At 50.7% G+C, this 14,417-nt stretch overlaps 1 long non-coding RNA gene across 1 annotated transcript; it reads left to right on the forward strand.

The window, feature by feature from the left end:
• Positions 1-7,943: 7,943 nt before the first annotated feature.
• On the forward strand, positions 7,944-13,303 carry LOC131579545 (uncharacterized). The gene is made up of 3 exons (XR_009277728.1): positions 7,944-8,034; positions 8,737-8,917; positions 13,195-13,303. It is a non-coding gene; the product is annotated as an uncharacterized LOC131579545 (long non-coding RNA).
• Positions 13,304-14,417: the final 1,114 nt, after the last annotated feature.

Genomic DNA, 14,417 nt, shown 5'->3' on the forward strand with positions numbered 1-14,417 from the left:
ACCTAAAAATCTACCAAAACATCATCATAACGTGAGTGTTCAGGGCGTTAAGTACAGACATTTGGAAGGGTGGGAGGCTTTGCTGTGTGGGGTTTTGGAGGGGGTGGAGAAGCATTTGGGGACTTGGGAAGGAAGAGGAGAAATATTTTGGTCTCTTGTAACAACAGCCTGCGACACTGAGCTCTTTGTGTTTGCATGGCCCTTTTCCAATACCTGAACTGCATCCTGGGTCTCAGCACATGAAGGAAAAGGGGTTCAGGATGTCCAGCAGCACCCCGAGAGCCCACAGCTGTGGGTGAAAGCCTTTTCCCTTTAAATACTTGGATTGTACAATGCAAGGTTTGGTAGGATTGCTCGGACTCCTGCTTAGGTGGTGTTTGCCCCCATGAGCTTCCCGCTGCTCCAAGCCACCCCTAAAGGGCACAGAGAGATTTGTCACCTGTCCCCCAGCCTTTGTCACCCTTTGTTCCCCTCCCACACCCCCTCTGCATGCACAAAATCCAATGTGGTGCTGCTGGAGCCTGGCACTGGCAGGAAAGCAGGGTAGGAGTGCCAGCAGGTGTTCTCCAGAGAGAGAATGGAGGGATTTCTGGGTTAAACAGGATTTCAAGCATGATTTTTCCTTTCCCTCAGCTGCTCCATGACGTTCCCTTCGGTCTGCCCTCATCCTGTCCCTGCTGGGCGGGCTCTGAGTGGTCTTTGCCTGGTGACGTGACCCTTGTGTCCATCTGTCCTGGTGTTAGAAGAGCCTGTCCCTTCTTGGGGTGGGGAGTTTGGGCTTGGAGGGCTGGGAGAGCTCAGGGATGACTTTTTTTGCATCTTTATATACCCATTTTCTTGTGCTTGCTGACCAAATATCACTTCAAGCAAGAACTGGTCGGTATTAAGGCTTAACAGCATTTTAACTCCCTGGGTTTGTTCTGTTTTCCAGGGATGGAACAAAGCCCCGGAGCTGAGGCAGGCTGGGGACACGGCACCAGAAAAGCAAAGGGAGCAGCTGTGCCTGGAGGAGGGGATCGGGATGTGTGTACACAGCCAGGACCCGGAGTTGTGTTTCAGCCTGCGGGTGGTTCATTAGCAAAGGAAACTTTGCCGGAGCGGTGGTTTGGGATTGAAAGCCCTTCTCATTGTCAGCCCCGGCGGTGCTAAGGGAGCCTGACAGTTCTGGGAAGCAGGATTTGTGTTTCACGGCGTTCCTGACATTCCTCTGCCAGCCCCTCTGCCTTCGGGCCGGGAATGTTCCTCAGCTGGAAATGGTGGCTTGGCAGGGAGGGACACGAGGGGTGACAGGACCTCCCCAGGCCAGGAGGACTCGGGGACAGAGGAGGCTGGAAGGAAGGGGACAGCAGGGTGAGCTCGGAGGTCTCCACTGGAACTCAGACATCCATGAGTGCTCTGGGTGGTGGGGGCTGTTCCCCAGGGTGGGAATGGCAGAAGTTTTGTTTTGTGTTCAGGAGTGCAAGGGAAGGGAAGGCTGGAGGGCTGAGGTGTGTGCCAGGGGATTTGGATGGAATTTAGGTACGAGAGGGTCCAGCTGGGGTTGTGAGGGACCCTCTGCTCACCTGGGACCTCACCAGAGACACCAGTGCCCGGTGTCCCCAGTCCAGCTCCCCTGGTCACCTGAACTTCTTCTATCTCCACCTGATTTCTTGAGCACCAGGACCTGAGGGAATGGCTGGAGCTGTGTCAGGGCAGGCTCAGGCTGGATTTAGGGAAAGGTTCTTCCCCCAGAGGGTGCTGGCACTGCCCAGGCTCCCCAGGGAATGGGCACAGCCCCAAGGCTGCCAGAGCTCCAGGAGAGCTTGGACAGGGATTCCCAGAGTGGGAGCGTTGGGGTGTCTGTGCAGGGCCAGGAGCTGAATGATGATCAGTGATGCTTATGGGGCCTTTGCAGCTCTGAACACTCTTATCCTCAAATTCCCACTCCCCTGGTGCCCTGCAGTGGGGACAGAGCTCCCTCTCGCTGTGGCCCTGCTGGGACATGGTCCTGCTGGGAAATGTGTGGCTGTGGAAGGAAGATGTGTGGAGTGGTGTGGAGGTGTTGTGGAAGCTTTGACCTCTGAGGTGAATGCTGAGGACTTTTGTGTTTTCCCAGGCTGTGGCTCCAGGCTGTCTGCTGACCTGGGAAAAGAGCTCTGCCTCTGCTCCCGTCCCGTTATCCTCACCTGCATTGCTGTTTTGGCCTTAAAATCAGGAATGTCCCATGTGTGTGGAACATCCCATCTCAACTCAGCCATGATGTCCCCGAACCCAGTCTGGGTTTCTCACTCTCTTGAGCCTGGTGCCTGCTCTTGCTGGTCTTACTCCAACAGTTTTGCTTAAAATACAAAATATTCCAGTGATTTTTTAAAAATTTTTCTTCCCCCAAAACAGCTTGGATCCATCCACTGGGGAAGCAACCACCACAGACTGATGCTGTAGGAGAGAAAGGCAGGACTGTGGCTTGTGTAGAAGTGTTTCAAGGATTTTTGGGATTTGGATTCTTCTTCTCCAGCAGGAGAATCCAAAGGGATGGGTTGGCACTAAGACTTTACTTACCTAAAACGGCTGGACTCTGCCTCAGATGAATTTGTGCTCTTTCCTCCTCCCAGATTTACCCTTGTGGAGGTGAGCCAGTCTAGCACAAGGGATGGATTTGGGATCTGCCAGCCATGGAGTCCCCTTCAGCTCTTGGAGAGTCCCAGGGACCCCCCACAAGTCCCTGGAAAACTCCCTGCTACACCAAGGCCCGTCTCTTCCCTGCCCTGTTTTCTGAAAAAACACAGCAAAATAACATTTCCGTTTTCCAGGGAGAAATTTAATTAAAAGGAATTAAGAGGTATGGTTTATGGTTTAATTTAATGTGATGAAAGAGGGATTAGCTCCCACCCCCTCCTACCCAAATCCACGAGCCGATGGCGGCCGAGGGCCACAGGAGGGAAACGTTTCCCAGGAGAAAAGGGAGAGGAATTCTGCCCCCCCAGCCCCAGATTTATGACTTGTGAGGCAGAGGTTGCTGGGGTCGGCCTTGTTTTATACCCTGCTGGCTCCCACAGGCTTGGCTTTGTTGTGTGCCCAGGAATGGGCAGGGAGCGGGTGGGTTTGGCTGGTTTTTGGAGGTTGCTCACGTGCTCAGGTGCTGGCTGGGTCCCTGAGGCTCCTGGCTGGGTATGTTCAGGTCTGGGGGCAATGTGAAAGGTGGGCTTTGCCCTTCCAGCTGTTTTCTTTCCCCTTTTGGGCATTTTTTGGCTGGTGAGGAGCATCAGGCAGATGGCAATGGACTTACTCTGCCCTGTGCAGCATCAGGCAGAGAAGGAAAAGGAGAAACTATTAAAGTACCTGAAGTAGCAGATCCAGCCCAAATACAGACACAGAAGGAATTTCCTTTCTCTGGGAAGGACAGCAGATCCTGCATGGCCAGGACATAACAGGACCTGTCCCCTCTCTGAAGAAGGGTGGGTCCCTTTTCTTACACTGAACTGAAAAAGTTTTCTTGCATCCAGGACAAAACTCCAGCATCCCAACTCTATCCCACCCTCCTGAACAAACCTCAAGGTCCAGCAGAGAGCTCTGATAGCAAATAGGAGACGGAGAAGGTCCAGAAGGAAGGGGATGGGAGGTGGGGCGGGAGCTGCCCATGTCTCCTCATTCCTGGGCTGGCAGCCCAGCCACAGGGATTGCTTCCGTGCCAGCAGTGTTCCCTAGGATTAGCTCGGTGGCAAGAGGTGCTTCATTTCTCCTGTGTTTTCAGATTTTCTCTGCTTTTTGGAACAGCATCTGCTGCTGCTGGAGCCCAAGTGTCGTCTGAGCTTGGGAGGAGCTGGGGATCCACGTCTGGGAAGGAGAAGCTGTTTGGATAAGCAGCAGTTGCTCCAGGCTGGAGGTTCCAAGCTGCTCTCACGTTAATGCTGGGAGGGAGAAAGGAAGTTTTCCTGTCCAATTCAAATAATCTCAGCAGAACTTCCAGTGCACATTACAGGGCTGGAAACTGGAGTGAGCCTGAGGTGGGGCCTGGGTCAGCATCAGGGGCTGGAGCTCAGGAGGGGACGGTAATGATCACGAGTGGCACTGATGGCCAGAACACAGAGACCTGGAATTTCATGGAGTCCCAGAGGGATCTGGGCTGGAAGGGACCTTAAAGATCATCCCATTCAACCTCCTGCCATGGGCAGAGACACCTTTCACTATCCCAGGTTGCTCCAAGTCCCATCCAGCCTGGCCTGGAACACTTCCAGAGATCCATGGATCCATGGACAGCCACAGCTTCTCTGGGCACCCTGTGCCAGCAGCTTTGTCTCCTCACATCCTGCTGAAGGCAGACAAACAGCCCCTAATTGTTTGCACAATGCTGTTTGATTTTATTTTACTTTATTTTGTTTTAACTGGAGAGGTGGCCTTGGGCAGAGAAAGAGCAAGAGATGCTCCTCTCCACAATACCTGAGTTACTCCCCTGACCATCGTGGTGGGTTAACCCTGGCTGCCCAGAATTCCAGGTGCCTGCCAAAGCTGCTTGATCATTCCCCTCCTCAACCAGACCGGGAAAAAAATGCAAGGAAAGGCCCAGGGCCTGGGATAAGGGCTGGGAGACACCACTCACCAATCACTGTCATGGGCAAAACAGACTCCACTTAGGGAAACTGGATTTATTTATTATCAGTCCCATCAGAGTAGGGCAAGAAATAAACCTGAATCTTAAAAATACTTTCTGCACACCCTTCCCTTCTTCCCAGCCTCAGCTTCACTCTCTCTTCCCCTCCAATGGCACAGAGGGACAGGGAATGGGAACTGTGGTCAACTCATCACTCATGGGCTGTGCTGCTGCTGCTCCTCTTCCTCTCTTCCCTGCTCCAGTGTGAGTCCCTTTCCATGGGGTCAGCCCTTCAGGAACTGACCAGTGTGGGTCCCTCTATCCATGGGGTCAGTCCTTCAGGAACTGCTCCAGTGTGGGTCCCTCTATCCATGGGGTCAGTCCTTCAGGAACTGAACAGTGTGGGTCCCTCTGTCCATGGGGTCAGTCCTTCAGGAACTGAACAGTGTGGGTCCCTCTATCCATGGGGTCAGTCCTTCAGGAACTGAACAGTGTGGGCTCCTCTCTCCATGGGGCCACATGTCTTGCCAGGAACTGCTCCAGCACAAGCTTCCCACAGGGACAGAGGTTCCTTTGTGCATCTCCCTGCTCTGGTGTGGGGTTTTCTTCCCTGTGGAGGAGAAGCCTGCAAGGAGGGGCGGAATTATTTAGGTTGGATAAAGATGCAGGGCCCTTGGTGGGATGTGCAGCTCCATGCACAGGAAGGTTTATCTATTCTGGTCTCACTAAGAGCTTTTCTCCTGCTTCTTGTTGCTCCTGGCAGGGAGGCAGCTGAATAAAAGTCCCAAGTTTGAGTCCAAACACCAATGTCCTGACAGGAGAGCAAAGGGACATCAGTTCTGGAGGGTGCTTCAAGAGACCTGGATTTAAAGTGAGCACAGAATCCCAGAATAGTTCAGGTTGGGAAGGACCTTAAAGTTAATCCTGTGCTATGGGCAGGGACACCTTCCACTGGACCAGGTTGCTCCAAAACCCATCCAACCATGATCCTGAGCAGCCTGGATGGGGGAAGCTGCTGAGCAGAAGAGCCAGTGGAGAGTTTCCAACAGTGTCGGGTTTTCAGTGTGAAAACCGCGCCTGTCCCCACGCACAGGATGAGGGGAGGAGAGCAAGAGATGGTCTCAGCATTCCTGCAGGGGACCAGCCCTGCAGCCAGGAGGAATTCCAGGCCACCCACCATAGCTTTGTGCTGCTCAGGTAACCTGGCAGGAAGGGAAGGTGTTCTCCTCCAGTTTCAGTGCTCCCGAGCTCCCGGCATTCCAGTGAAGTGTCAAGAAAGGGCTGGTTTTATGTTTAATCCCCCTGGGCTGGGAACTGGGAGCTCCCATTAATGGGATCCTTGTCTTTGGAGCAAGGTGGGAGCCCCAGGTCTCTCACACCCAAATACTGTTCCATTGTGCTGGCTCCAAACCTGCTGGTGGAGCCACCGGGAGCCGTGTGGGAACGCGCTGAGAAGGTGGGATTTTGTTCAAATGTCACTTTCTCAGGTGTCAGGGGCTGTGTTTGCTCTCTGTGTGTGACTGCCCAGAGCTCCAGGAGCACGGGACCACCCCAAGGCATCCAGCTGCTTCCAGAGGTGGGGAATGTGTGGGAGCTTCCACTGCTGCCCTCAGCACCAGGCTGGGCTTTGTGGGGAGCCACTGTGGGATGGCTCCCCAGGGGAGAAAAGTGTGCTTGGAGCTGCTCCAGAAGGCAGGAAGCCCTTCCCAAATCCATGGAGTGGTGGCTATGCAGGGCCTGCAGGAAAGGAGCTGGTGGGCAGGAGGTTCTGTTGCACTTTTTGGGAAGTGTTGGGTTATCAAGGGCAGGTTTTGGTGCCCAATTAACCCTGAAATTTGCCAGGGATTTGTGTGAAGTGTCTGATGCCCACTGGGTTTAGCTTCCAGCTCATTCCCAACACCTGGCCAGGAAATGTGTCCTTATTTTGTGCAAGTGCAAACTGCCCTTTGTTAAATCAAATAGTAAAGTGTGGACCCGTCCTAGGTGACCTTCACAGTGCTCCCAGTGCTTCCAGCAGGGATTAATCAATGTGGACGTGTTTAAATGTGGTCAGCTCCCACTCCTTTTGATTGGATATTGGGAAAAATATCCAGCCTGGGCTGAGCCGTGTCTCTGCACTCCAAGAATCCCAGACTGGCTGGGGTTGGAAGGGACCTTAAAGCTCATCCAGTCCCACCTCTGCCATGGGCAGGGATACCTTCCACTGTCCCAGGCTGCTTCCAAGCCCTGTCCAGCGTGGTCTTGGACACTTCCAGGTTATGGATTTCCAAACTGGAGCTCAGAGTGAAGACTTGTGCCACCGGGAATTAATCCATGGAGGCAATTAGTGGAACAAGTCTCCAGGGCAGGAGGAGGAAAATGCTGTTGGGGGCAGGAATGAGGATAGGCTCAAAGAGGACAAGAGATGTGTTTGTCAGCACCAGGGAGAACACCAACAGCTCAGGGAAACTGAGACATTATTTCTGGGGCAATGGAAAACTTTTAAAAAACTTCCTGATTGCTTTCACTGCTTGATCTCGCAGTCCACTATTATTTTTTTGTGTTCCATTTCCCAAAGTGCCCTGAAGAGCAGGGTGTGAAAAATCCAAGGAAAACCTGGGATATATTTTACAACCTCTGCCAGCTTTTCCCCCAGACCCCTGCAACCCCTTGAACCTGCCCAGTGGCCGATGTCACTGGCAAGCTGCTCCTGACCTCGGGGCACTCTGAGCCCACCCATAATTAATGATGGACTTGCCAGCATGATTAAAAAAAAATCTGTTTTTATGGAAAATCTCCCACTGGCTCCAGGAGAGGCTGGGGCAGAGCCTGGCCATGGCTGTGCCAGAGGAGCCACAGGCTCTGTACCACCCACGGCCTGACAGCAAGGCAAGGAGAAGCACCTCATTTTCGAGTCTTTGGGGTGGATCAGGGTTTTCAGACCATGGCTGGGCTCGTCTTTTTCCTACAGTGTTTGTAGCAGCTCCCGAGCAGAATTTCTTTCCTTTGAGTTCCACAACAAGAAGTGAGGTCAGAATTATTTATTTTTTTCTTTATTTTTTTTAGATTTTTTTTAATAGGGAAAGTTTCTTGCCTGGGGCCAAGCGCAAAAATGTGGAATGGATTTGGATCAAACTTACATTTTCTTTTGGAATTATATTTAAAGTAAAAAGCAAAACAAAACAAAACAAAAAAAACAACAATCCAACAAACTAGCACCTCGGGCAAGAGCTGAAGCATGGAAAATTTTATCCCAAAAAGGTGGATGCTTTGTGAAATTATGAGCGTGTGAAAACAGGTGGTTAAACCAAAATGGTTTCGCAGATTGAAGTACAGAGGGTGCTACCAAGAACCTGCTATAAATCCTGGAGTGAACCCTTCCTGAAAGGCAGAGGCAGGAGAACAGGCCATCAGCGAGTAACCTGAGCCACCACCGAACCCACAGGCGGCTGCGGAGCCGCGGGAGAAGCCAAGGAAAGCGAGGAGAGGTTTGTGGAGAGGTCAGTGAGGGAGCCAAGCCTGGGCTTAAAACTGAGGCTCCCAAACGACAGCCCCGTGGTGGGGTCTGGCTGGGACAGGCTTCACTTGAGGCACCTGATTCCAAGACCTGCTCGAGTCGATGGGAAGCTCCTCAGAGGGTTGGATCAGGGCCTGAAAAGTGCAGCCAGGAGGAAAAATGTGTAAGGACAGGGCTGCAGCACGTTGCAGGGTGGAGGAAGGGAAGGATTGGTGAGAGGACAAGGGGGAATGGCTTTAAACTGGAAGAGATGAGGTTTAGGTTGGATTTTGGGAAGGAATCTTTCCCTGGCAAGGTTGGCAGGCCCTGGCACAGGGTGCCCAGAGCAGCTGGGGCTGCTCCTGGATCCCTGGAAGTGCCCAAGGCCAGGTTGGACACTGGGGCTTGGAGCAGCCCGGGACAGGGGAAGGTGTCCCTGGCTTTATGATCCCTGCTAACCCAAACCATTCTGAGATTTCATGACCTGTGAGTGAAAGGCCGTTTTTGGTGGATGAACATGCCCACATGTGATTGTGCTCCAAAGGACTCGTGACTCCATTTTCTGCCCTGTCAGACTTTTATCATCACACACAGATCATTCTCCTGCTTCCCTTCACACACAGATCACTTTCCTCGGTGTTCACGACACAAAAGGAATCTTGTTTTTCCCCTTCTGTCTTACCCCTGTCCACAGAAATGCAGGACCCTCCATAATGTGCCTCGGCTCATCCCGGTGGTTGCCACAGAGCCCTGCCAGGAAAACCTGCAGTGGGAAGCATCCAGCAGCCCTGCTGGAGCTCAGTAAGGAATGAGATGCTGCTCCCAATCCCCCTGGATCACCGGGAAGGAGCTGATTTCTGTCAGGTTACTCCAGTGTAAGTGTGATTATGAAGTGTTACGACACAAGGTCTGCGGTGTTTTACAGCTGGGTCTTAAAGGGATCAGAACGGGGTGGGGGAAATGAGCAAGGGGCTTAAACTGGAAGCCAGGAGCGTGGTCAAATTAAGGAGTGCAGTGGCAATGCTAATTAAAACCCCTGGAGAGAAGGAAGGAGGAAATGGCCTAAATCCCTGCACTTTCATGGGGTGGTTCTTGCCCAGGGACGAGCCTGGGAGATGGGACATAAAACCTGGACCCCTCCAATGCCCCTGCCACAGAGCAGCTGTGTGTCCTTGCCTTGCCAGGAGACCCAGCAGGGAAGTATCAGCCATGGGAAAAATGTTGTTTGAACCCTTTGGTGCATGGAAGCCTTCAAAGAAGGCCTCAGCTAAGGGGGAGAGCCACAGCCTGCTGCGTATCCCAAGGATTTCCATGATTTCTCCTCACATTAGGCACTAAATGGTCTCACTGTCTGCAGGAGGAGCTGGTTAAAAGCACAAACCTGAGGTGTCTCCTGTGGGGTTGGTGTGAATCTCCTGCAGAAGGATGGGATGTTCCAGCCTTGCACTTCTCACCCATCTGGAGACGTGGGCCCCAAGATTGGCTTTTTCCTTCAGACCAGTCCAACTGGAAAATGTTTAGGAAGTGCCAGCCTTGCTGTTCTGTGTTCCCTCTGTTCATCACAGCACCTTCCACTCTCCCAGAGTTTTAGGAGTTATTCAGCTGAGTTGATCCTTCCTGTAGCCATAACTTCTTCAAGGGGAATGGCTTTAAACTGAAAGGGCATGGGTTTATTTCAGGTATAGAGAAGGAATTCTCTCCTGCGAGGGTGTTGAGGCTCTGGCACAGGGTGCTCAGGGAATCTGTGGATCACTGGAAATGTCCAAGGCTATGTTAGACAAGGCTCGGAGCAGCCTTGGATAGTGGCAGGTGTTCCTGCTCTTGGCCACAGTGGAACTGGATGAACCCTTCCCACCCAAATCCCTCTATGATTCTGCATTTCTCCTGCATTATTGGCACTTCCCTCACATTTCCCACTTGTGTTTGGCAGATTTGGAAATGTGGCAGCACAGTTTTGTGGCACTGGAAGCCTGAATTAAAACTGGTCCTTGCAGACTCATTTGTGGTACCACTAATGCACTGTCTGGAGTGAGAAGTGGAAACATTCCGTCACCACAATGAGGAAGGAACCAGGACAGGGTTTTGTAGCTGGCAAAGCTGATCCTCCCTGCTCTGCAGATGGAATTGCTGAATTCCCTGGATTTTCTTTAAGTTTTTTTTGTCTTATGCCTGAAATGGGCTTTTATTCATGGACTTTAAGGCCGTGTAGGTGTGGCACTTGGAGACGTGATTAGTGGTGCTGGGAAATGGCTGAACTTGGTGGCCTTAGAGGGCCTTTCCAACCCAAGCAATTCCATGATTCCATGCATGAAGCCAAGCTGATTTTCCAGTCCTACAGCCTGGTCACACATGTTCCCTCACCAGCCAGGGCACACACTGGACACTCTGGAGTGTCCAGTTCCTTGTTATCTAGAGGAAAAGCTGTTTTTGCCTCCCTTTGGAAGCCAGGCTCTTTTCCTCAGGGAAGGGAAGCTGCTCCTGATGCAGCTCCCAGGGGATCAGGATGAAGTTGGAAGGTGGAACAAGAGCAGAACCCAGGAAGGAGGAATTTAAGGGTGACAAAGGGGCAGCGGGCTATTTTTTCCAGCTTTGTCGCTTCCTAAGGGAAAGAAATAAACACTGAAACCTGAGCAATTGTATCCTGGAGGATACATTTCCTGGGAACTGGGATGACTGGAAAATACATAAAGTTTTTCTCCTTGGAGCTGGGAGACTCCAACCAAGCCCTTGGTTAAAGAAATGACAGTAAAAGTAACTCACAACACCCACACCTGGAGCAGCCCTGAAGGTGAGGTGCCCCTTTTGGGGGGGAGGGGTGTCTGTGACCCCCACTGTGAGGGAATTCCAATTAAAGGGAGGGTCCCATCAAGATACAGCTCCCAAATCCATCAGGAATTTCATTTCAGGAGGAGATACCAGGATTTTACTGTGGCTGTCAGCAGCATTCTCCAGGTCATGCTGCTGCATGAAAGAGTGTTAGAACCTGGGACTTAAACTAAACAGATTTCCTATAGGAAACACACACAAAATTACTTTGCTTCTAAAGTTACTTTTATAGACGTTTTCCCTGAGAAATATTTCTCCCTGGAAAAATAAATTCACAGGATGTAATTAAAACAGTTCTGTGCATGCACTGGGCTGGCCCCCTTTAAGTGCTTCACCAAATGCACCAGCGAGGAAAGGAATGAAAGGCAGCTTTGTTGGGATCTATTAGTGACAATCTGCATTAATTAGAAAATGAGGCATTGTTCTCTTGGTTTATGGCTATGAAAATGGCTGCTAATGAGGCTGAGGCTGGAGTGGCCAGCTTTTGGCTTGTCTGTGCCATTATAAGGCCCTGAAAAATCGAAATAATATCTGATTTGTCAAATCTTGAGCTGATGAAGGCAATGGGAATCAGATTCCATACCCTTGGATTCTGGCATTAACCAGAATCTTTATGGTGACTGGGGTTGGTTTCTTTTGTATTGTTTTGTTGTTTTTTTTATTTTTTTGTTTGTTTTTTGCCACTTTCTTTAGGTTTAGCTTTTAATTAAACAAACAAAGTAAGAGTGAACTGCATTGTATTAGAGCTTAACTTTCATTCCTTGAGGAGCAAAACCTTTATAGGTTTGTATGGATTCCTAATTAGACATAATAATTATCTCTGCTCCTCTGCCCCAGCCCAGCCACGTGTAGTAAAACTACTCACCCCCCTTTGCAAGCCTTTTTGAGTGCAGAAATAAAGCATTCTGTGATTCTGAAAGCTAAAATCACACCTTTCTAGCAGCACTTAAAGTTTTTATGCTGTATTACTGTCCTGATCACAAGTAAAATATTTTTATGTCCTTCAGGCATGACTGGCTGTATTTTCTGTGTCTCTCAAGCACAGCAGGGTGACATTTCTAATGCACCTCCGCTGCATGATCTCTTTTTGAGCGGAGAAACAGGAACTCAGGGTCATTTGATAAAAGAAATGTTGCATCACCAGTGGGAGAGATGCTGTGAAAAGGATCATCAGAGTTATTTTTCCACAGAATAATGGAATTTGGGTTGGAAGGACCTTAAAGCTCACCTCATTCCATGGTCAGGGGCACCTTCCACTATCCCAGGCTGCTCCAAGCCCTGTCCAAGCTGGCTTTGAACACTTCCAGGGATCCGGGGGCAGACACATCAGCTCTCCGAGCAACAAGACTGGAAGCTGAGTTTTGGTAACTGAAACATTTTAAGTAACGTCCCTGGAGCCACTTCCAGTTAAGAAAAAGAGACAACATAAGCAGAGAAAAGTGGCCTGGAATACCTTGAAAGAGAAATCCCCTTCCCTGGGAGGGAACGTGTGGAGCTGAGGGTTCATTTCAATTTCTTAATTGGCGTGTGGCAGCCAGGCCGGGATGGGAGCGGAGCAAACAACGGTGGGAATGTTTTGTGTTCACACCCCACCTTGGAGGTGGGCCAGCATCCAGGGCCTGCTGGAAAGCAGGAATGCTGCTGCCTGGAACCCTGCTTGGAATTCCTGCGCCCCTCCTTCCCAAAGACACCTTTCTTTCCTTCCTCAGGGAAGGGTTTGGAGCCTGCGGCGTGCTCGCGGAAATCGTGGCTAAAAAATGACTTTGGGGGTTCTTTTTTTAGCACCGGGCTTTGAGTAGGGTGGAGGTGGTTCTTGTTTTGTCAGGTTTCATTAAATCCCCTCCTCAGCAGAGCAGCCCAGGGACTTCTTTCCCCCCCTTTTTGTTTCTCTGAGGGCTCCATTCAATAAATACACATCCGCCGCAGCCTTAATGAAATTGTGCGAGGCACTTCCAAGAGAAGGATGTTTATTTTTCTCTGCTGGTTCGCCGGGGCTGCTCTAGGTCCCGTGTGCCTGGGGAGCTGCTCCATAAAGAGACCCTTGTGCCTGGGGCAGCCCTGAGTGCTTGCACTCACTTGGCACTGGGATTCTCTAGCTGCGGAGCAGGCGGGTGGGCAGCTGTGTTTTCAGGGCATTTTGGGGGGAAAGGGAAAAGTGTGCTGAGAGCACGGTGTTAAGGTGGGAAAGTCAAGCACTTGTAAGGCTGGAGCTGCTTGGAGAGCCAGCTTAATTCAACTGTTTATGTCTCCTATTTTTGCACAGTCCCCTGCTTGCTGTATTTTCTCCTTTTTGACAGAATTTGTCACTTTTGTGCTCTCTCCATAGATGTCTGTGGAGCTCCTGATGCCTGTTCCTAGCTGGATGCAGCTCCCAAGCCACCTCCTCTGAGGGAATGTGGAGGTGTAGATGCTGCTGTGGGGTTCTTGATGAGCCTTTTGTCACTAATGCAGGTTTCTGACAGAGTTACTCAGTGCTGATCACACCAAATTTTGCAGCAGACCTCATTTAAAACCTCACTCCCAAGGCACTGGGAGCTGCAACCCTGGGCATGGATCTGGACTGCCCGAAATGCCTTCATGGATTGGACTGGGCGATCTTTAAAGGTCCCTTCCAGCCCAAATTGTTGTCTAATTTTATTAAATATTCAGTGTTTGATGGGTTGGACTGGATGATTTTTGAAGGTCCCTTCCAACCCAAACCATTCAGTGATTTCTATGAAGCACTCAGTGTTTGACCTCTCTGTGTGTCAGAAACGCTGGTTTGGGATGACGTGGACAATGGCCACACTCAGGGGAAGAGGGAGGGATGTGGAATCACAGGATCACTGAGCTGGAAAGGACCCACAAGGACCACAAAGCTCCAACTCCTGCGCATGTTGGAAATGAGCTTTTCTCCTCCCCAGCTCTTTTTTCACCCCCTACTCTTGCTTTTCCTTGAGCTATTTCTTCTGACAATTCCACACGAGTGCTGAAAGAAGTTGTTCAAGTGGCAAAAACACTGAGGGGGGATGGGAAAGAAACCCTTTCCAGTTTTATTTTCCAAAAAAAATCTGAATATTTTTTGAAGAGGGAAAAAAAAACCCAGCTAAAAATATAAATAGATCCCTTTTGTCTGCAAATCCCCTGGTGGGAGTTGGGCTGAAATGTTCCTGAGTGACTCATTCCTGGGCAGCCCTTTGCTGTGGATGGAAACTTGTCCTCAGCAGATTTTCTGGTATTTTCTAACCTGTCGGTAAGGAGGTGTTTCCTTTGTGGACTGAGGCAAAGGAGGCGCCTGCTTCTCCTGTGATATTCCCACATCTGCCATCAAAGGATAGCTGTTTCCCCTGGAAAATGGTGATAAAAACTGCATTGGTGTCTTCCTTCCCTGCCTCAAACTTTTTGATGATGATGATGGCCCTGCAGAAAAAAATATCTGCAACTGTGCTTGATCCATGAGCCGGGAACCTGTGGCTGGATCCTGATGGAGACACGAAGACCCCAGGCTGATGGATTTGGGTTCTTCACGCTCCTGAGGGGTTCCTGCAGCACAGTGCACAAGGATTTCCA

The sequence above is a fragment of the Poecile atricapillus genome, chromosome 5 (assembly GCF_030490865.1).
Source record: "Poecile atricapillus isolate bPoeAtr1 chromosome 5, bPoeAtr1.hap1, whole genome shotgun sequence".
Taxonomy (NCBI): Eukaryota; Metazoa; Chordata; class Aves; order Passeriformes; family Paridae; genus Poecile; species Poecile atricapillus.